The sequence below is a fragment of the Danio aesculapii genome, chromosome 4 (genome assembly GCF_903798145.1).
Source record: "Danio aesculapii chromosome 4, fDanAes4.1, whole genome shotgun sequence".
Classification (NCBI taxonomy): domain Eukaryota; kingdom Metazoa; phylum Chordata; class Actinopteri; order Cypriniformes; family Danionidae; genus Danio; species Danio aesculapii.
This window is the reverse complement of record NC_079438.1, coordinates 46,329,774-46,352,810: the sequence shown is the minus strand read 5'-3', so window position 1 is coordinate 46,352,810 and position 23,037 is coordinate 46,329,774. Positions and strand designations below refer to the sequence as shown.

The window sequence follows — 23,037 nt, the reverse complement described above, 5'->3', positions numbered from 1 at the left end:
TTCTAAATCTAACAACAAATGCTCATTCAGAAGAGTTTTTGGTCTCACAGCTTCAGTAGCTCAACTATTAAACCATCAAGTTTTAAATCTTTGAGACCCGGGTTCAAAACCCACTCTTGCAGAGGTATTGAGTCTGAGATTTGTTTAGGACACAGTTTTGTTTCATTTGTGTTTGTCTGTTTTATAACACACATAGGAAGTGGCGGACTGTCAAGTATGATTAGTCATACTCGAAACCTGCTTTTGATTTATCCAAGCCCTGCCAGGATTGAGCATGCAACCCTTCAATTACAAGTCCAAATCCCTAACCATTAGGCCACAGCTGCCCCTTATAGACCACTATTGTTGCATTTGAAACTCTTCTCATTCATTTTTTTATTAGGAGTTTATGTACAATATTTAGTGGATGAGCAGAAGTGGATTTGAACCACTTTTAATCACTTTATGTTGAATTATTGAGCTTGACGTTACATTTAGACAAACATTGTGAAATTTAAACGTGACGTTTGAATGAGGACTTTGAAATATTATAAAAATAATGTTCTTTTTGTTGTAACTTTAGGATCTGTTTTCATTTCTTGAACCATGCATTGCCTCATAAGCCTTTACAGATGTACAGGCTGATATTTCTCTCCTATTTTTTTAATCACTTCTAGATGAGCTTGTGATTCATTGAACACAGCTGGCAGATCCTTTATGGTTCATCAGTCCTCATGTCAGTCTGATCAACTGCTTCTGAGCTGGACCTGAGAGAGACATCTAGTGCTCAATGCTGAAATTACAGCTCATTCACAAACAAATGAGTGGAATATTGTCCCAGGTAAGGTAAAAAACACAATCATCATGACAATTGTAAATAAACTTTTTATTAAGAATACAGCTCCTCATATTTGATGTTTTTTAGTCTGTAAACACTTTTAATCAGTGCCATTGAGTAACCTATGAAAGATTATTCTTCATAATCTCTCCGAGACACACAGTAGCGTAGCAGGACGCCTCCAGGTCAAAGTTTAGTGACAGTGTGTGTTAGACTCGTCTGATGGACTCGTCTGCAGGCTATATGTGATGTTCTGTGGCTTAGCGAGCAGCGGTCGATAACATCCAGGAACGTTGAGTTTAAGGGGAGTCACTCTGAATCGGCAGCACTCTTAACCGTCCTGAGCCAATCGGTCTTGATACCATTGACCCAAAAGGTTTTCTGGATACTTGACACTATTTCCTGGCATAGGAAGAATCACCTGGATGAAAAACCACAGAGACACAGTAAGAGACTGATGGGTAAGAGTTACTGTAGACATACAGAGCAAATAAAGACATCTGAAACAGTACCTGGTCTAATGAGAAAACCTCATTCTTCTCCTCATCTGAAGTCACAACATGGATCTACAGCACAGAAAACGAATCAAAATGAATAGAAATGCCACAAATAAGGACAAGAAATAATAATACAAATGTACAAACATACTACATACATGCATTTATGTACACCCACTCTTCTTTAATAAAATATTTGAAAGAGATTTATGCATGTTTAATTTATATATTCATTTTTTTAATACTTCTTTACAAAGTAGACTCAAATGAATAAACAAATGTTTCTTAAAATTGTATTTCAGGATAAATGTTAGGATATTATTAGCCTTAAATTTACACTGAATATAGTGTGTGTTTATTTAAAAAAATTATATCATTTCTATGATTTATTTTACCCAATTCAAACAAAACACAAACCATTCCTGGCTATTATTTAGCAGTAACTAATCAGTGCCAAGCTCTCTTTGGCATTTCCTGAACAAAGAGAACAGTTAGTAGTTCTTGGATGCACTGAAACTGAAATATATTAAGCAACAATGATCAGCAGGTGTTGAAAAATCACCAATATATGGTTTAGCTTATGTTCATCTATTTTGTACAGCACATTGCCTCAATCATCAGTTGTGTTTAATTGTGCTTTATAAATAAAGGTTGATGATCAATATACATCTGTGGCTGAACTATAACTATTTTAGCTATCAGAATCCCATCCCTCACCTGTGTGAAGAAAAATGACGTTAGCCTTGTTCTGGAGGCATCGTCATCCTCTGGGGTGAAGAACGCTTAAGCTGAACCTCCAGACACTCTGCAATTAAAAAAAAAAAAATTTCTGGCACCATCTTGTGGCTCTTCCCAAGTACTTCATAATCACATTAAAATACCGAAATAATTAGATGAAGTAAAAGAAAAAAATAACAAATATTGGGAAAATCCTTTACCGCTCAGGAGAGATCTTGGACCACAGCACTCATGTGTTTATCAGGAAAAGTTCCCAACCTTTTCTTGATCATCTGAACAGGGTTTCACTTTCAGTTTATTAGTAAAATACTCCAATTCCCTGATCCTGCTGAGCCGCTCTCCTGAGTTTAGCTGCAACCCTGATTTTTTATTCAATAAGAGTGCTTGAACAATAACAGAAAGGCATTATTACTTTTAAATTACCCAAAAGACTGAAATAACAATCAATTTACAATCACAGTCTGTCCTTTCACATTAATAATAATAACAATACAAAAATATACATATTAATAAATACAATAATAAAAACAACTGAAATAAATGATGAATAAGCATCAGGGGACTTGAAGTTCTCTAAATATTGATCCTAAATCTTCTATAAAGTAATATAAATATCTTGCTTTTTTTACTTTTAATCACTCTGAATGTCTTATAATGCATCAGAAATTCTTCTTTATACTTCAGTCCTGATTAATCACTAATCTGGCTCATGGCACAGGCTCCACATCTCTACAATGAGTGAATGCTGTGGTGTGTTTTGATACAGACGGCTGAGAAAACACTCAGCCTTGGGTTAGAAACAGATTACGCTTTAAGTGTGTGTGTTCTATTTGAATGTGGATCCGTTTCACAGGTCTGGAGTCAGCTCTAAACAGTCTAGTGTATGTCAGACGTTTATGCTTAAGATATTGTTCAGAATTGTACGCACGAACCCCACGTGGAAATTTTCCTAGTCTATCTGTGCTTTAACCAATCAGGTTAGAACACCAATATGTGTGATGCAGTTAATGACGTTATGTGAGAGTATAATTGTTATTGATTGGTGATTGTAAGCAGAGCGGCATAGGAACTCATTGTGAGCGTTGAAGCTGGCTTCTGCTGATGAAACTGCAAACTATCTTCAGTAAACTTTATTTATTTATTTGAAACTCTGACTCCGGCGCTTCTTCATCTGACAGACTGGTCATTCTTTGGTTTAAACTGTAAACCAGCCCTACAATTTACTCACCCTTCACTTGTTTCAAACACAAAAGAAGATATTTTGAAGAAAGCTGAAAACCTGTAATCATCGTCTTCATTTGTTTTTCCTCCTATGGAAGTCGATGGTTACAGGTTTCCAACTTTCCTCAAAATACCTTCTTTTGTGTTTGGAACAGCCTGAGGGAAAGTAAGTAGAGTACATTTTCATTTTTGGATAAACTATCCCTCTAAGCATTGTAAAATGTCCTGTTAGCGCTTGCATCATCTCCCACTATACATTCATCTGCTCTCAATATCAGTCAAAGTAAAATAACAATATAAAATGTTTGTTTTGATGCACAAGATGCTGGCATAGATGACATTTTTTACTCAGATAATTGTTGCAATTATGATTGATTATTTTTAGCGTAGTCGTTTTATTTCTATGACAAACGGCATTATACAACCTGCAGATATTATTATGTGTGAATTTCTATCAACAGTAGAAACTAGGGCTGCATGATATTGGGAAAATTTGACATGGTGATATTTTGTTTTGCTGCGATATATATATTGCGATAATGATATAATTTCAGCAGATGATTTGAACAGCTTTATTTGGAAAGATTTCTTTAATTTAGATTGACTGGGATGATCAAGTCTTCTCCTATGCAGTGCATAAAATATAAAGATAGTGAAAGATGACTTCACTTTTGTCATATTATATGTTTTCTTGCACAGCTGGATGTTAATGTTAAAATAATAGTTTGCATTTAGTGGAGGCCTTCGTTGATGGGTTATTTTTACAATTTAAGATGGCATAGCGGTCGAAATAAGACAAATGAGCTTATGTATGTTACAATACTGGACCCTTTATCAGTGGGGGGTGGATCTTTCGAACCACTTGAACACTGCCTGGCTACGGGCCTGTTGTTACAATGAGATCTCATCCAGACGGTGATTTTATTTATTTATTTGTGATAAATATTATATATTTATGAGAGAGAAAAATAATGTAACAATGTTATCTATCACCTCTGCTGAAAAATCATATGTTGATAAGGTTCAGGTTTAGTTGCTGGTTTAAGCTGGTCAGGACCAGCACAAAAAATCTACATTACCTTACTTCCTATCTAACTTATCTTCCACTAACATCAACAGCAGGTGAGCTTCAGTTCCCTCTTGTGGTCTTTGAGTTTATCCATTACGACTTCACTTCAACTAACCTGTGTTTGACTATGGCTGACTCTTGCATATAGACTACACTTACACTGATACTTACATTGGTGGCCTTTAAAACAAACACACGTCATAGACATTTTAACTCAAGTCTAAGCATTTTTATATTACATTTTTATAGACAATAAAACAAAATGAATAATAAAATAAACTAAATTAATTAATGACAACATTTTACATAATTAAACTTTTAAATATCATCTGTTAAACAGAATTTACAGAAATAATAATGTGTGTGAATGATGTTCTTCTTGAAAAGCTGCTTTGCAAACAGACAGAAGTGCTCAAAACACCACATGCTGGTGACAGAACAGTGTTCAACAACTCTCTTTCTCTCTCTCCCTCTCTATCTCTCCCCCCCCCCCCCTCTCTATTTATTTTAGCAGATGAGCCCCAGTCAAGATTATTGCCACAACATTTTGCCGCTTTGAGTCAATCGAAAGCAATGAAACAAAACAACGAAAAATAAATAAACCAAACAAAACAATGTTTATGTGGGTACAAAAAAGTCAATCACAACACTCCAACAATAATCAAACCACCCAAAAGGAGTGCTGAAGATCTTGTGTCTCGTGTTGTTTGTTTGTGTTTGTCCAGATGACTCTCTAAACACTGGCCATTTAGCGACCTCCGTTACCCCAGTTCCTCTGAGAGCTCATTACTGAACCAATATTTTACCGATAGTTTCTACGTTCATCTATTAATTCAGATGCTCGAAAAACTGACAGATTCGTTCAGAAATAAAGAAGAAATAATTGGTGCACACTCACCTGCAGCAGAGCAAAGCAGACAACCACTTCTGCTTGAAGATCGATACACTTGATGACCACAAGAGGGACCCTGCAAAAACAATGAGTGATAGAATATTTGTTTGTTTATTTATTTATTTACGTACTAAGCAAAAAAAAAATGTTATTCACTAAACACATTTACTCATATGCAGGAGGGCCTATTCAAGCTAGATATTTAATGACAGTCGATAACAGGAAGTTATTTTCAGTCTGTTCTGTAGAAAATGTGCTGTTATTCTTCCGCTCCGCTAGAGGCGCAAGAGACCTCACGTTCAGCACGAGACTCACCTTTGGCTCTGTAAACAACACGACGCTTGACCACAGTCAAAACAAAGCTTTCTGACCGTTTTGAAGATATAAAAGTAAATTTACTGCAGGTGACAGTCAGTGAGAGCCTTTAAATGTCATTTATCAGCACACATTTCAGCCCTTCAGGCAAAAACACGCGACTATCCCCGGATGAAGTGCAGGAATGCTGGACACTCCATCACCTGTAAGTAACTCTACACTTCTGTCGTTAAAAGATTATATAGCAATGCTTAATTTGCATTTAATCGTTAATGGCGTTTGTATTGAGGTAATTCCTGTAAAGTCTTTCATGTAGAATAATAATATTAAGCAGTAGTGCTGTTTGTTTTTGTATGCAGTCTAATGAATTCATGTTTTCACCTGCATGACAGCATCATTACATCTTTATTTTTTAAGCTTCCGGTTATGATTCATCCAGAATTAATGATTTGTGTGTCCAGTTTCATGTTTTAAACTTTAACATATATAATGATACATGTTTATATTGTACACTTTTCCTCATCAACGCAACTGCATTGGCTAAAATTAAACTAAGCACTGTAAACTAGTTACCATTTGATTGTGTTGTGGCAGTACTCTCTTCTTCTTGTAAATCATCTTATAAATGATACTAAAAAAACTAAATATAGAAGTAAATATTTATATAGATATAAAATCATGTAATATACATAGCCTTGAATGCTTGACATGGATTTTACTGCATGAAAATAATCAAATAGACATGCAAATAATGAAATAGATCTAAAATAATAATATAACTTTCTATATAATGCTATTTATTCCCATGATTCAGTATAGAACTTTTAACAGTCTATAGTGAGATTAATTCGTCAGTTGTCATGTTTTACACTTTTAAATTCTGAATATGTCTTTAAGTAATTTTAAGTATTTAAGTATTATAATAATAATATTTTAATAAAGTCGTTCAATTAATTGTAATTATTTTAGACCCTTTATTTGTAATTACATTAAATAATTGAACAGGTTTATAATGAAAATATGTAGTTTTACTTTAAACATGAATGTTTTATCCAATTTTCCCTTTTTTTTTTTTTATAAACCTGTGGAGGAGTTGTATCTTTAAATAAAACAAACGAACAGTTGTTAGTATGAGAAACTAGTGGTCTAGTGGTCAGAGCTCTCGGTTAGAGATCCAAGCCTGCCACAGCAGACCAGGGTTCAAATCACCACGCTGATAGTAGTTTGAGGAATTTTTTGCAAAAAAAAGAGTTTTTTTCAAAAAAAAAAAAATTTTTACCTTTTTCTTTTTTGGCTCCGCATTCTCTTCTCTCTGCTCCGCCTCTCTCTCCTTGCCCCGCCACTCTCTCCTTGCCCCGCCACTCTTTCCTTGCCCCGCCACTCTTTCCTTGCCCCGCCGCTCAGTTCAGCCTACTTTACTGTATTACCGCTCCAGGTGTGTCCGAGCCGTCACTGCTTTGTCTTACTGCCCCAGGATTGTCCGTATTTTTGCCTTACCGCCACAGGTATGTCTGTAATCTGGTCCGTGTTTCACTGTGTGCTCGTGAGCCTTTGGTTTCCGCCTTCTGCTCCGCCCTCTGTTCTGTCATACCGCCCCAGGTATTTCCTTTGGTGTACTCCACACACCTGAGGTGGGTTTCGTACCCACGACTCACCGTAACCTTGTCCGCAACCAACGGGTATAGCCAGTAGTGCCATTCTGGCTGTCACATTGACACCTGCTTTTTGGCTCATTTTGTTTTGTTTAATGATGGCAATTTAACCAAAGTAATAGTGAGGTTTGAACTCGGGTCTCCAAGAGGAAAGCCTAGTGCTTTATCTCCTGAGCCACTGAAGCTCTGGAGTTTGAAACTTCTTTTTCAGTTAATTTAGTGATACATTATTCTGAGTTTATAAGAAAGAAAGAAGATAGTAACTGTGGGATTTGAACCCATACTGTTAAGTGCAATAACTGAGTATTCTCCCACTGAGCCACAGGCTTAGTGATGTTTTTAGTCGTTCTTTTTGCAGTTTTATCAGCTGTATAGGAATTTTATAAAAGCAATAGTGGGATTTGAACCCGGGTCTCCAAGATGAAAGCTCAGTGGTCTTAACACTGAGCCATTGAATCTGGAGTCTTGCAGTGCTTCTAGAGCTGGTTTTGATCAAAAATTTGTTTATTTGACTAAAAAATTTTAGTTTTCTGAATCAAACACTGGCAATAGTGGGATTAGAACCCGGATCTCCAAGATGAAAACTCAAAGATTTTACCATCGGGCCGTTGAATCTGTGAGCTCAGGAAGAGTTTGGACAGGTTTTTGTTGTAAGCTTTAGTTTATATGACTAAAAATTTTTACCTTACAGAGTTAAACATTTGCAATAGTGGGATTTGAAACCGGGACTCTTAAGAGGAAAGATCTAAGATTTTACCACTAAACTATTGAATCCGTCAGCTTTATGGGGGTTTTGGACAGGGTTTTGTTGAAAGATTTAATTTATTTGACCAAAATTGATTAGTTTTTAGTTAAGCACTTGCATCAGTGGGATTTGAACATGGGTCTCCAAGTTGAAAGCTCAAAGATTTTACCACTAAGCCACTAAGTCTCAGTTTCACCCTATGTTTTGAACGTCTCTTTTATAGACAGCTTTTAGAAACAGCATTTACAGGTTTATAAAACTAACAACAAATGCTCATTATAATATATATGAAGCTCACAGCTTCAGTAGCTCAACTATTAACACATCAAATTTTAAATCTTTGAGACCCGGGTTCAAACCCCACTCTTGCATAGATATTGAGACTAAGAGTTGTTTAGGACACAGTTTTGTTTTATTTGTGTTTGTCTGTTTTATAACACACATTTATGAAGTATCATCAAGTATGATTACCCATACTCAAACCTGCTTTTGATTGATCTAAGCCGGGATTGAGCATGCAACCCTTCGATTACAAGTCCAAATCCCTAACCATTAGGCCACAGCTGCCCCTTATAGACCACTATTGTTGCATTTGAAACTCTTCTCATTCATTTTTTTATTAGGAGTTTATGTACAATATTTAGTGGATGAGCAGAAGTGGATTTGAACCACTTTTAATCACTTTATGTTGAATTATTGAGCTTGCCGTTACATTTAGACAAACATTGTGGAATTTAAACGTGACGTTTGAGTGAGGACTTTGAAATATTATAAAAATAATGTTCTTTTTGTTGTAACTTTAGGATCTGTTTTCATTTCTTGAACCATGAATTGCCTCATAAGCCTTTACAGATGTACAGGCTGATATTTCTGTCCTATTTTTTTAATCACTTCTAGATGAGCTTGTGATTCATTGAACACAGCTGGCAGATCCTTTATGGTTCATCAGTCCTCATGTCAGTCTGATCAACTGCTTCTGAGCTGGACCTGAGAGAGACATCTAGTGCTCAATGCTGAAATTACAGCTCATTCACAAACAAATGAGTGGAATATTGTCCCAGGTAAGGTAAAAAAACACAATCATCATGACAATTGTAAATAAACTTTTTATTAAGAATACAGCTCCTCATATTTGATGTTTTTTTTTTTTGCCTGTAAACACTTTTAATCAGTGCCACTGAGTAACCCATGAAAGATTAGTCTTCATAATCTCTTGCCTCCGGGTCAAAGTTTAGTGACAGACAGTGTGTGTTAGACTCGTCTGCAGGCTATATGAGATGTTTTGTGGCTTAGCGAGCAGCGGTCGATAACATCCAGGAACGTTGAGTTTAAGGGGAGTCACTCTGAATCGGCAGCACTCTAAACCGTCTTGAGCCAATCAGTCTTGATACCATTGACCCAAAAGGTTTTCTGGATACTTGACACTATTTCCTGGCATAGGAAGAATCACCTGGATGAAAAACCACAGAGACACAGTAAGAGACTGATGGGTAAGAGTTACTGTAGACATACAGAGCAAATAAAGACATCTGAAACAGTACCTGGTCTAATGAGAAAACCTCATTCTTCTCCTCATCTGAAGTCACAACATGGATCTACAGCACTGAAAATGAATCAAAATGAATAGAAATACCACAAATAAGGGCAAGAAATAATAAAACAAATGTACAAACATACTACATACATGCATTTATGTACACCCGCTCTTCTTTAATAAAACATTTGAAAGAGATTTATGCATGTTTAATTTATATATTCTTTTTTTAATACTTCTTTACAAAGTAGACTCAAATGATAAAAATGTTTCTTAAAATTGTATTTTGGGGTAAATGTTAGGATATTATTAGCCTTAAATTTACACTATATATAGTGTGTGTTTATTTTAAAAATGATATAATTCCTATGATTTATTTTACCCAATTCAAACAAAACACAAACAGTCACAAGCTGTTTCTGGCTATTATTTAGCAGTAACTAAATCAAGGTCCTAACCCGTGGAGCGCTGAGCTCCTCTGTGGCATCTTTGAGCCCTTTTACAGACTCAGCCCAAACCAGATCGCCCTGAACAGGCTTAAAGCCTAATTTTTGCTGCTTGGTTCCACACTCTGCTGCAGTAGGAGTGAAGGTAGAAGACCCTCATGCTGTGGGGTAAACTGAGCCAACCACAGGTGCAACCCTCCTGTCCACTGCCGTACTGGTGGAGCGCCTGCAGCATGAGCCGCTCTCTGGCTTTATACGCTGGCATCAGTGCCACTCTCTCCTTGGCATTCCCTGAACAAAGAGAACAGTTAGTAGTTCTTGGATGCACTGAAACTGAAATATATTAAGCAACAATGATCAGCAGGTGTTGAAAAATCACCAATAATATGTTTTAGCTTAATGTTCATCTATTTTGTACAGCACATTGCTCAACATCAGTTGTGTTTAATTGTGCTTTATAAATAAAGGTTTGATGATCAAATATACATCTGTGGCTGAACTACAACTATTTTAGCTATCAGAAATCCCAGCCCTCACCTGTGTGAAGAAAATGACGTTTAGCCTTGTTCTGGAGGTCATCGTCATCCTCTGGGGTGAAGAACAGCTTAACTGAAGCCTCCTGCTCAAACACAGTGTTTCTAACAAAAGCCGGAGCATCACATATAACTGATCAAGGGAAATGACTCTATTACCATATTCTCCTTCAACAGCGCAAGCCCTACTTGATCTGCTTGGACACACGATCCACTTCCAAACCGCTGAGGACCATAATAATTCACAAAGCCTTTGTTCTGGAAAATAAAAAGTCATATTTTTGTAGTTCTGTGTGTACATTTCTTCATGAAATGCTGGTAAACATGCGCACATTCTAACTTTACACACTCCAATTTTAGGATCCCACATCCCCATCCCCATCTTATCTTTTAGGCACTGTTGTTCACATCCTTTTTCTCCACATTGCTTCTTGTTGATGAGACAGAATAAATACTTTGCAATACATTTGATGATTTAAGTTTTAGAAAGCAAATTGATATTTTACCAAATTGGTCAAAGTGAATGTAAAGTGTACAAATGCATACACACAATACACATAGAATGAAACTAGTTTTTTTATTTAGTTTAAATTGTTAGACTAATATTTAAAGCTTTGTACTCAAAGGCTCTTTAACTAAACCCTCATCACTATGAATATTTTGCAATATACACTCTGCTATTAAAAAAAAATTTCTGGCACCATCTTGTGGCTGTTCCCAAGTACTTCATAATTACATTAAAATACCGAAATAATTAGATGAAGTAAAAGAAAAAAATAACAAATATTGGGAAAATCATTTACTGCTCAGGAGAGATCTTGGACCACAGCACTCATGTGTTTATCAGGAAAAGTTCCCAACAACAGTTCCACCTTTTCTTGATCATCTGAACAGGGTTTCACTTTCAGTTTATTAGTAAAATACTCCAATTCCCTGATCCTGCTGAGCCGCTCTCCTGAGTTTAACTGCAACCCTGATTTTTTATTCAATAAGAGTGCTTGAACAATAACAGAAAGGCATTAATACTGTTAAATTACCCAAAAGACTGAAATAACAATCAATTTACAATCACAGTCTGTCCTTTCACATTAATAATTAAAACAATACAAAAATATACATATTAATAAATACAATAATAAAAACAACTCAAATAAATGATGAATAAGCATCAGGGGATTTGAAGTTCTCTAAATATTGATCCTAAATCTTCTAATAAAGTATATAAATATCTTGCTTTTTGACTTTTAATCACTCTGAATGTCTTATAATGTATCAGAAATTCTTCTTTATACTTCAGTCCTGATTAATCACTAATCTGGCTTCATGGCACAGGCTCCACATCTCTACAATGAGCGAATGCTGTGGTGTGTTTGAGAACAGGACGGTGGTGTCTCCTCCTGAGCTCCAGAACTGTATCCAGAAGGGCTTCTGCTTTTGCCAGCAAAAAAATAAAAACGCTCCGCCGTCTCTTCCCCAGTTGTTTTGGTTCTCACTCTTCCCTTTCTAGAGGAGTGACCCTCCAAAAAGAAAATGATGGTAACCGACATGTTGAACAACACAAACACAAGTGAGAAATCTTCACACACTGACACATATATTTCAGGAGTAACTTCATAAATCACACCACAGTCAATAAAAACAGTTTTAGATCACCCACACCACAGCTAAAACTGAAGAATCTGTCATCATTTTGAAGGATTCGGATCCTTTTTGCATCATCCTGTTTCTCATTATCTTTATTAAAAATGATTATTTAATGAGCATTTAACTTTGAAATGATTTGAACTAATGAATAAGTTAACACACTGCTCTATGTAAGAATGTTCAGTGCATTTGCCTGTCTCTGTGTAACTTTTTTAGGAGCCACCAAACTAGGTCAGAGGTCACAGAGACCTCGAGTGGAACTGAGGGCTGAAGACTGGAAGCAACTGTCTCTATTGTTATTTAGTTGATACTATCTAAAATGTCTAAAGTGATTTTGCTAGAAATTTTCCTAGTCTATCTGTGTTTTAACCAATCAGGTTAGAACACCAATATGTGTGATGCAGTTAATGACGTTATGTGAGAGTATAATTGTTATTGATTGGTGATTGTAAGCAGAGCGGCATAGGAACTCATTGTGAGCGTTGAAGCTGGCTTCTGCTGATGAAACTGCAAACTATCTTCAGTAAACTTTATTTATTTATTTGAAACTCTGACTCCGGCGCTTCTTCATCTGACAGACTGGTCATTCTTTGGTTTAAACTGTAAACCAGCCCTACAATTTACTCACCCTTCACTTGTTTCAAACACAAAAGAAGATATTTTGAAGAAAGCTGAAAACCTGTAATCATCGTCTTCATTTGTTTTTCCTCCTATGGAAGTCGATGGTTACAGGTTTCCAACTTTCCTCAAAATACCTTCTTTTGTGTTTGGAACAGCCTGAGGGAAAGTAAGTAGAGTACATTTTCATTTTTGGATAAACTATCCCTCTAAGCATTGTAAAATGTCCTGTTAGCGCTTGCATCATCTCCCACTATACATTCATCTGCTCTCAATATCAGTCAAAGTAAAATAATATAAAATGTTTGTTTTGATGCACAAGATGCTGGCATAGATGACATTTTTTACTCTGATAATTGTTGCAATTATGATTGATTATTTTTAGCGTAGTCGTTTTATTTCTATGACAAACGGCATTATACAACCTGCAGATATTATTATGTGTGAATTTCTATCAACAGTAGAAACTAGGGCTGCATGATATTGGGAAAATTTGACATGGTGATATTTTGTTTTGCTGCGATATATATATTGCGATAATGATATAATTTCAGCAGATGATTTGAACAGCTTTATTTGGAAAGATTTCTTTAATTTAGATTGACTGGGATGATCAAGTCTTCTCCTATGCAGTGCATAAAATATAAAGATAGTGAAAGATGACTTCACTTTTGTCATATTATATGTTTTCTTGCACAGCTGGATGTTAATGTTAAAATAATAGTTTGCATTTAGTGGAGGCCTTCGTTGATGGGTTATTTTTACAATTTAAGATGGCATAGCGGTCAAAATAAGACAAATGAGCTCATGTATGTTACAATACTGGACCCTTTATCAGTGGGGGGTGGATCTTTCGAACCACTTGAACACTGCCTGGCTACGGGCCTGTTGTTACAATGAGATCTCATCCAGGCGGTGATTTTATTTATTTATTTGTGATAAATATTATATATTTATGAGAGAGAAATAATAATGTAACAATGTTATCTATCACCTCTGCTGAAAAATCATATGTTGATAAGGTTCAGGTTTAGTTGCTGGTTTAAGCTGGTCAGGACCAGCACAAAAAATCTACATTACCTTACTTCCTATCTAACTTATCTTCCACTAACATCAACAGCAGGTGAGCTTCAGTTCCCTCTTGTGGTCTTTGAGTTTATCCATTACGACTTCACTTCAACTAACCTGTGTTTGACTATGGCTGACTCTTGCATATAGGCTACACTTACACTGATACTTACATTGGTGACCTTTAAAACAAACACACGTCATAGACATTTTAACTCAAGTCTAAGCATTTTTATATTACATTTTTATAGACAATAAAACAAAATGAATAATAAAATAAACTAAATTAATTAATGATAACATTTTACATAATTAAACTTTTAAATATCATCTGTTAAACAGAATTTACAGAAATAATAATGTGTGTGAATGATGTTCTTCTTGAAAAGCTGCTTTGCAAACAGACAGAAGTGCTCAAAACACCACATGCTGGTGACAGAACAGTGTTCAACAACTCTCTTTCTCTCTCTCCCTCTCTCTCTCTCCCCCCTCTCTCTCTATTTATTTTAGCAGATCAGCCCCAGTCAAGATTATTGCCACAACATTTTGCCGCTTTGAGTCAATCGAAAGCAATGAAACAAAACAACGAAAAATAAATAAACCAAACAAAACAATGTTTATGTGGGTACAAAAAAGTCAATCACAACACTCCAACAATAATCAAACCACCCAAAAGGAGTGCTGAAGATCTTGTGCCTCGTGTTGTTTGTCTGTGTTTGTCCAGATGACTCTCTAAACACTGGCCATTTAGCGACCTCCATTACCCCAGTTCCTCTGAGAGCTCATTACTGAACCAATATTTTACCGATAGTTTCTACGTTCATCTATTAATTCAGATGCTCGAAAAACTGACAGATTCGTTCAGAAATAAAGAAGAAATAATTGGTGCACACTCACCTGCAGCAGAGCAAAGCAGACAGCCACTTCTGCTTGAAGATCGATACACTTGATGACCACAAGAGGGACCCTGCAAAAACAATGAGTGATAGAATATTTGTTTGTTTATTTATTTATTTACGTACTAAGCAAAAAAAAAAATGTTATTCACTAAACACATTTACTCATATGCAGGAGGGCCTATTCAAGCTAGATATTTAATGACAGTCGATAACAGGAAGTTATTTTCAGTCTGTTCTGTAGAAAATGTGCTGTTATTCTTCCGCTCCGCTAGAGGCGCAAGAGACCTCACGTTCAGCACGAGACTCACCTTTGGCTCTGTAAACAACACGACGCTTGACCACAGTCAAAACAAAGCTTTCTGACCGTTTTGAAGATATAAAAGTAAATTTCCTGCAGGTGACAGTCAGTGAGAGCCTTTAAATGTCATTTATCAGCACACATTTCAGCCCTTCAGGCAAAAACACGCAACTATCCCCGGATGAAGTGCAGGAATGCCGGACACTCCATCACCTGTAAGTAACTCTACACTTCTGTCGTTAAAAGATTATATAGCAATGCTTAATTTGCATTTAATCGTTAATGGCGTTTGTATTGAGGTAATTCCTGTAAAGTCTTTCATGTAGAATAATAATATTAAGCAGTAGTGCTGTTTGTTTTTGTATGCAGTCTAATGAATTCATGTTTTCACCTGCATGACAGCATCATTACATCTTTATTTTTTAAGCTTCCGGTTATGATTCATCCAAAATTAATGATTTGTGTGTCCAGTTTCATGTTTTAAACTTTAACATATATAATGATACATGTTTATATTGTACACCTTTCCTCATCAACGCAACTGCATTGGCTAAAATTAAACTAAGCACTGTAAACTAGTTACCATTTGATTGTGTTGTGGCAGTACTCTCTTCTTCTTGTAAATCATCTTATAAATGATACTAAAAAAACTAAATATAGAAGTAAATATTTATATAGATATAAAATCATGTAATATACATAGCCTTGAATGCTTGACATGGATTTTACTGCATGAAAATAATCAAATAGACATGCAAATAATGAAATAGATCTAAAATAATAATATAACTTTCTATATAATGCTATTTATTCCCATGATTCAGTATAGAACTTTTAACAGTCTATAGTGAGATTAATTCGTCAGTTGTCATGTTTTACACTTTTAAATTCTGAATATGTCTTTAAGTAATTTTAAGTATTTAAGTATTATAATAATAATATTTTAATAAAGTCGTTCAATTAATTGTAATTATTTTAGACCCTTTATTTGTAATTACATTAAATAATTGAACAGGTTTAAAATGAAAATATGTAGTTTTACTTTAAACATGAATGTTTTATCCAATTTTCACTTTTTTTTTTTTTATAAACCTGTGGAGGAGTTGTATCTTTAAATAAAACAAACGAACAGTTGTTAGTATGAGAAACTGGTGGTCTAGTGGTCAGAGCTCTCGGTTAGAGATCCAAGCCTGCCACAGCAGACCAGGGTTCAAATCACCACGCTGATAGTAGTTTGAGGAATTTTTTGCAAAAAAAAGAGTTTTTTTTTCAAAAAAAAAAAATTTTTACCTTTTTCTTTTTTGGCTCCGCATTCTCTTCTCTCTGCTCCGCCTCTCTCTCCTTGTCCCGCCACTCTTTCCCCTTGTGCCGCCTCTCGCTTTCCTTGTCCCGCCTCTCAGTTCAGCCTACTTTACTGTATTAGCGCTCCAGGTGTGTCCGAGCCGTCACTGCTTTGTCTTACTGCCCCAGGATTGTCCGTGTTTTTGCCTTACCGCCACAGGTATGTCTGTAATCTGGTCCGTGTTTCACTGTGTGCTCGTGAGCCTTTGGTTTCCGCCTTCTGCTCCGCCCTCTGTTCTGTCATACCGCCCCAGGTATTTCCTTTGGTGTACTCCACACACCTGAGGTGGGTTTCGTACCCACGACTCACCGTAACCTTGTCCGCAACCAACGGGTATAGCCAGTAGTGCCATTCTGGCTTTCACATTGACACCTGCTTTTTGGCTCATTTTGTTTTGTTTAATGATGGCAATTTAACCAAAGCAATAGTGAGGTTTGAACTCGGGTCTCCAAGAGGAAAGCCTAGTGCTTTATCTCCTGAGCCACTGAAGCTCTGGAGTTTGAAACTTTTTTTTCAGTTAATTTAGTGATACATTATTCTGAGTTTATAAGAAAGAAAGAAGATAGTAACTGTGGGATTTGAACCTATACTGTTAAGTGCAATAACTGAGTATTCTCCCACTGAGCCACAGGCTTAATGATGTTTTTAGTCGTTCTTTTTGCAGTTTTATCAGCTGTATAGGAATTTTATAAAAGCAATAGTGGGATTTGAACCCGGGTCTCCAAGATGAAAGCTCAGTGGTCTTAACACTGAGCCATTGAATCTGGAGTCTTGCAGTGCTTCTAGAGCTGGTTTTGATCAAAAATTTGTTTATTTGACTAAAAAATTTTAGTTTTCTGAATCAAACACTGGCAATAGTGGGATTAGAACCCGGATCTCCAAGATGAAAACTCAAAGATTTTACCATCGGGCCGTTGAATCTGTGAGCTCAGGAAGAGTTTGGACAGGTTTTTGTTGTAAGCTTTAGTTTATATGACTAAAAATTTTTACCTTACAGAGTTAAACATTTGCAATAGTGGGATTTGAAACCGGGACTCTTAAGAGGAAAGATCAAAGATTTTACCACTAAACTATTGAATCCGTCAGCTTTATGGGGGTTTTGGACAGGGTTTTGTTGAAAGATTTAATTTATTTGACCAAAATTGATTAGTTTTTAGTTAAGCACTTGCATCAGTGGGATTTGAACATGGGTCTCCAAGTTGAAAGCTCAAATATTTTACCACTAAGCCACTAAGTCTCAGTTTCACCCTATGTTTTGAACGTCTCTTTTATAGACAGCTTTTAGAAACAGCATTTACAGGTTTATAAAACTAACAACAAATACTCATTATAATATATATGAAGCTCACAGCTTCAGTAGCTCAACTATTAACACATCAAATTTTAAATCTTTGAGACCCGGGTTCAAACCCCACTCTTGCATAGATATTGAGACTAAGAGTTGTTTAGGACACAGTTTTGTTTTATTTGTGTTTGTCTGTTTTGTAACACACATTTATGAAGTATCATCAAGTATGATTACCCATACTCAAACCTGCTTTTGATTGATCTAAGCCGGGATTGAGCATGCAACCCTTCGATTACAAGTCCAAATCCCTAACCATTAGGCCACAGCTGCCCCTTATAGACCACTATTGTTGCATTTGAAACTCTTCTCATTCATTTTTTTATTAGGAGTTTATGTACAATATTTAGTGGATGAGCAGAAGTGGATTTGAACCACTTTTAATCACTTTATGTTGAATTATTGAGCTTGCCGTTACATTTAGACAAACATTGTGGAATTTAAACGTGACGTTTGAATGAGGACTTTGAAATATTATAAAAATAATGTTCTTTTTGTTGTAACTTTAGGATCTGTTTTCATTTCTTGAACCATGAATTGCCTCATAAGCCTTTACAGATGTACAGGCTGATATTTCTGTCCTATTTTTTTAATCACTTCTAGATGAGCTTGTGATTCATTGAACACAGCTGGCAGATCCTTTATGGTTCATCAGTCCTCATGTCAGTCTGATCAACTGCTTCTGAGCTGGACCTGAGAGAGACATCTAGTGCTCAATGCTGAAATTACAGCTCATTCACAAACAAATGAGTGGAATATTGTCCCAGGTAAGGTAAAAAAACACAATCATCATGACAATTGTAAATAAACTTTTTATTAAGAATACAGCTCCTCATATTTGATGTTTTTTTTTTGCCTGTAAACACTTTTAATCAGTGCCACTGAGTAACCCATGAAAGATTAGTCTTCATAATCTCTTGCCTCCGGGTCAAAGTTTAGTGACAGACAGTGTGTGTTAGACTCGTCTGCAGGCTATATGAGATGTTTTGTGGCTTAGCGAGCAGCGGTCGATAACATCCAGGAACGTTGAGTTTAAGGGGAGTCACTCTGAATCGGCAGCACTCTAAACCGTCTTGAGCCAATCAGTCTTGATACCATTGACCCAAAAGGTTTTCTGGATACTTGACACTATTTCCTGGCATAGGAAGAATCACCTGGATGAAAAACCACAGAGACACAGTAAGAGACTGATGGGTAACAGTTACTGTAGACATACAGAGCAAATAGACATCTGAAACAGTACCTGGTCTAATGAGAATACCTCATTCTTCTCCTCATCTGAAGTCACAACATGGATCTACAGCACTGAAAATGAATCAAAATGAATAGAAATACCACAAATAAGGGCAAGAAATAATAAAACAAATGTACAAACATACTACATACATGCATTTATGTACACCCGCTCTTCTTTAATAAAACATTTGAAAGAGATTTATGCATGTTTAATTTATATATTCTTTTTTTTAATACTTCTTTACAAAGTAGACTCAAATGATAAAAATGTTTCTTAAAATTGTATTTTGGGGTAAATGTAAGGATATTATTAGCCTTAAATTTACACTGAATATAGTGTGTGTTTATTTTAAAAATGATATAATTCCTATGATTTATTTTACCCAATTCAAACAAAACACAAACAGTCACAAGCTGTTTCTGGCTATTATTTAGCAGTAACTAAATCAAGGTCCTTACCTGTGGAGCGCTGAGCTCCTCTGTGGCATCTTTGAGCCCTTTTACAGACTCAGCCCAAACCAGATCGCCCTGAACAGGCTTAAAGCCTAATTTTTGCTGCTTGGTTCCACACTCTGCTGCAGTAGGAGTGAAGGTAGAAGACCCTCATGCTGTGGGGTAAACTGAGCCAGCCACGGGTGCAACCCTCCTGTCCACTGCCGTACCGGTGGAGCGCCCGCAGCATGAGCCGCTCTCTGGCTTTATATGCTGGCATCAGTGCCACTCTCTCCTTGGCATTCCCTGAACAAAGAGAACAGTTAGTAGTTCTTGAATGCACTGAAACTGAAATATATTAAGCAACAATGATCAGCAGGTGTTGAAAAATCACCATTAATATGTTTTAGCTTAATGTTCATCTATTTTGTACAGCACATTGCTCAACATTAATCGTGTTTAATTGTGCTTTATAAATAAACTGAAATTAAATTAGAAAATGGTTTGGAACAAAATGAAGGTTTGATGATCAAATATACATTTGTGGCTGAACTAAAACAGTTTTAGCTATCGGAGAAATTATGAACTTGTTGATGAAATAAATTTGATGATTCAAGTTTTAGAAAGCAAATTGATATATCATATATTGGTGACTGTGAATGTAAAGTGTACATAGGCATACACATAATACACATAGAATAAAAATTGTTTTTATTATTTTTTTTAGACTAATATTTCAAGATTAGTACTTTGAGGCTCATTAAGTAAACCCCTGCTCACTGTATATGAATATTTTGCAATATATGCACTGCAATACTAAAAATGATATTATGGCACCATCTTGTGGCTCTTCCCAAGTACTTCATAATCACAGTGAAAATGCCTAATAATTCAATTTAGAAAAGAAAAACTTTATCAGCTTTCTGTTTACCGCTCTGGAGAGATCTTTTTCACCACCATGGCCTGGTAAGTAATGGCTCTCTTGTCTTTAAGTCCTGTATTAGTGAAATCAGAGGGAAGCACTCTGAGTACTGCAACCATGTAGCTGATGGCCTCCAGAGTCTCCAGATTTTCCTTCCGCAGAGTAAAAGCTGATAGGAAAAGTGGATTGTCATCTAAGATTGGTTTTTACATGCTGACAAGAGATGTTTCTTCTTCACTCACCTGTGTATAAAACAGGAAGTTGAGGAAGAGGAAGTTGAATCGAACCGCTCTGTGGACCACAGCTCTCATGTGTTTATCATAAAAAGTTCCCAATGACAGTTCCACCTTTTCTTGATCATCTGAACAGGGTTTCACTCTCAGTTTATTAGTAAAATGCTCCAATTCCCTGTTCACACGTGGACCCAGGATTAGATCCAGATCAAAGCAATCCTGATTTAAACTGTGTCATCTGGTTTAGATGGTATTAATTTATCAATCCTTTTGGTAGCTTGAGAAGATCTTTCTTCTTTAGTATTTACACTGTTAAGAAGTCTATTGGTGTCTATCTCAATAACAACAAAATCTTGAGGTGAGTTTTTTTTTTATCGTTCCATGGAAGCCTTCATGGTCAGAAATAAAGCAAGAAAGAGTGTTTCTCTCCATTATTGAGTCCTGAACGATAAAAAAACTTTGTGATTAAGCCACTCGACTATTTTAGTGGTTTTATACTTGGATATACATGTTGTTTGCATATATATCGAAATCTTTTGATTCGAGGGTGTTAACGTTACGATTATTATACTAAACAGTCGAAATATTATTGCAATGGCTCGTGTTATGTAAAAAGAGGAATAAAGCAGATTTTTAACGAAAATCTAGATTTGTTTACGTATTTCTTTACTCACCCGCGTGCTGTTGTTGTTGTTGGTTGTTGTTTCCGCAACACGTGGTCGCTGTCTTAATGGCGCAGTAGCGCAGAAGACGAAGTGCAGTGATGTGCTTAAGTTGCGTATCTTAGTTTTGTTTAGTACTTTGTTTATATATTGTGTATTTATTTCTCTTATTATAATAAGAAGCAGATACAAAATGTTATGTAATAGGCTGTTTTTTAAAAACTTGACGGTAAAATTAAAAAAATTGTACTATTCATTAATATAATTTAAGATTTAAAAATTATTTTAGAGTTTCAGTTTATTTTATCAATTTTAATTTTTAACTGTGTGTACTTATCTAAAGCCATAAAACCTAAACATTGTTACTTGGATAAATAAGTTAAAGATTTTCATAAATTTTTTTTAAAATAAATAATAACTAAATATTAATATTATTTAATATTAATAATATTTAATATTAAATTAAAAGTTAACAAAAATAAAATATGTCAATAAACAAAACTGAAAACAATATAAAATTAACTAAATTACAGTATCAATGAAAAAGTATAGTAGCACCTTAATGAAACCAAATTAATATAGGTCGACATATATCAATGTCAATATCAGAAGGATTCACAGGTGCGAGTCGGACTCGCTTGTAGCTAATCAATGTATCATTAGCTAGACGGTGTAATCAAACTGGTTCGCGACTCCGTTTGAATTAATTGAACAGCTCGCGCACGCGCTTAATAGTTTAAAAGAGCAGCTAAACTATAGCGATACAAACATAGAGTACAAAAACACTGGAAAGTTTAAATATTCACCCACAACCCATTGAAAAGACGACTGAAGTGCGTTGTATGGCTTGTTATTGATAAAGAAGATCAATACCTGCAGACTGCAGCGTGTGAACGACTCATCAGGTATCAGCATTTTTCAAACAAACAAAACTAAGAATAGATACATAGATAAATACGGCACATGCCTGACTATAATCATAAGTATGTCTATATATAATCGGTATACATTATACAATACCATATTTGTTTGTTTTTTACATCATATACATAGATGTGAACTTGATGTAACGTTTTACTTTGCTAATTAAGCATATGGGGACATCCTGTACATTTCACATCATCAACAACAACAACAAAATGCCAAAACCATATGCTTTCTCAGTAAAATGACTTGGAATTATTTTGTGCACTGTATTTCATCAGTGTAACATCTGCTACTTGGCAGGCTTGATAATTAAACACCATTTTGATTTTGGGAAAGCATGTTTTTTTCTGTTGAATTTGTCAGCTACAGTGTGTTGAACAAACTTTATATTCTGAATAAATGCTACACTTGAAGAAAAAAAGGGTTTAAGAGCTCTTATGTGCACTATGTTTTAAAATAAGAATACTTGGTGACACTATTTTAAGATGTCCGTGTCATAGTGTAACTATTCATTTAACTAGTAAGCATTATTAATAAATCACATGCAGTTATCATGTGGTTAGGGTTAGAATGCAGGTTAGTTGCATTATTAATTGTAATTACTATAGTAGTTATAGTTACTAAGTACTTGTACTAACATGTGTAACAAGGACATCCTAAAATTAAGTGTAAGCTAATATTTTTTCAGATAACAATGTAATATTCTCATCAAGATCCCCAAGGAAAGGACATTTATTCACAATGCAGCACTAAATTTTTGTTTACAGAAAACAAAGAAAAGATTATGTAATTTTACATAGAAAGAAAAACACCCAAGCTTGTGGATGTAATAGCAGCATAATAACACACACTAATGAGCTTAAACATTATGACTACTTACTTTAGTACTTTGCTCTGCATGCTTCCAGGCTTGGTCTCTATAGCACACTCCAGCATACCACAGATACTCAAC

General features: G+C 35.5%; 1 long non-coding RNA gene and 1 pseudogene across 2 annotated transcripts; one reads left to right on the top strand and one right to left on the bottom strand.

Annotated features, from left to right (window-relative positions):
- Window positions 1–850: 850 nt before the first annotated feature.
- On the bottom strand, window positions 851–21,050 carry LOC130223537 (pseudouridylate synthase PUS7L-like; annotated as a pseudogene).
- On the top strand, window positions 14,958–19,107 carry LOC130223114 (uncharacterized). 2 transcript variants are annotated; one of them, XR_008836579.1, is made up of 3 exons: window positions 14,958–15,201; window positions 16,387–16,487; window positions 18,277–19,107. It is a non-coding gene; the product is annotated as an uncharacterized LOC130223114 (long non-coding RNA). The 2 variants fall into 2 exon arrangements; XR_008836578.1 differs by lacking the exon at window positions 16,387–16,487.
- Window positions 21,051–23,037: the final 1,987 nt, after the last annotated feature.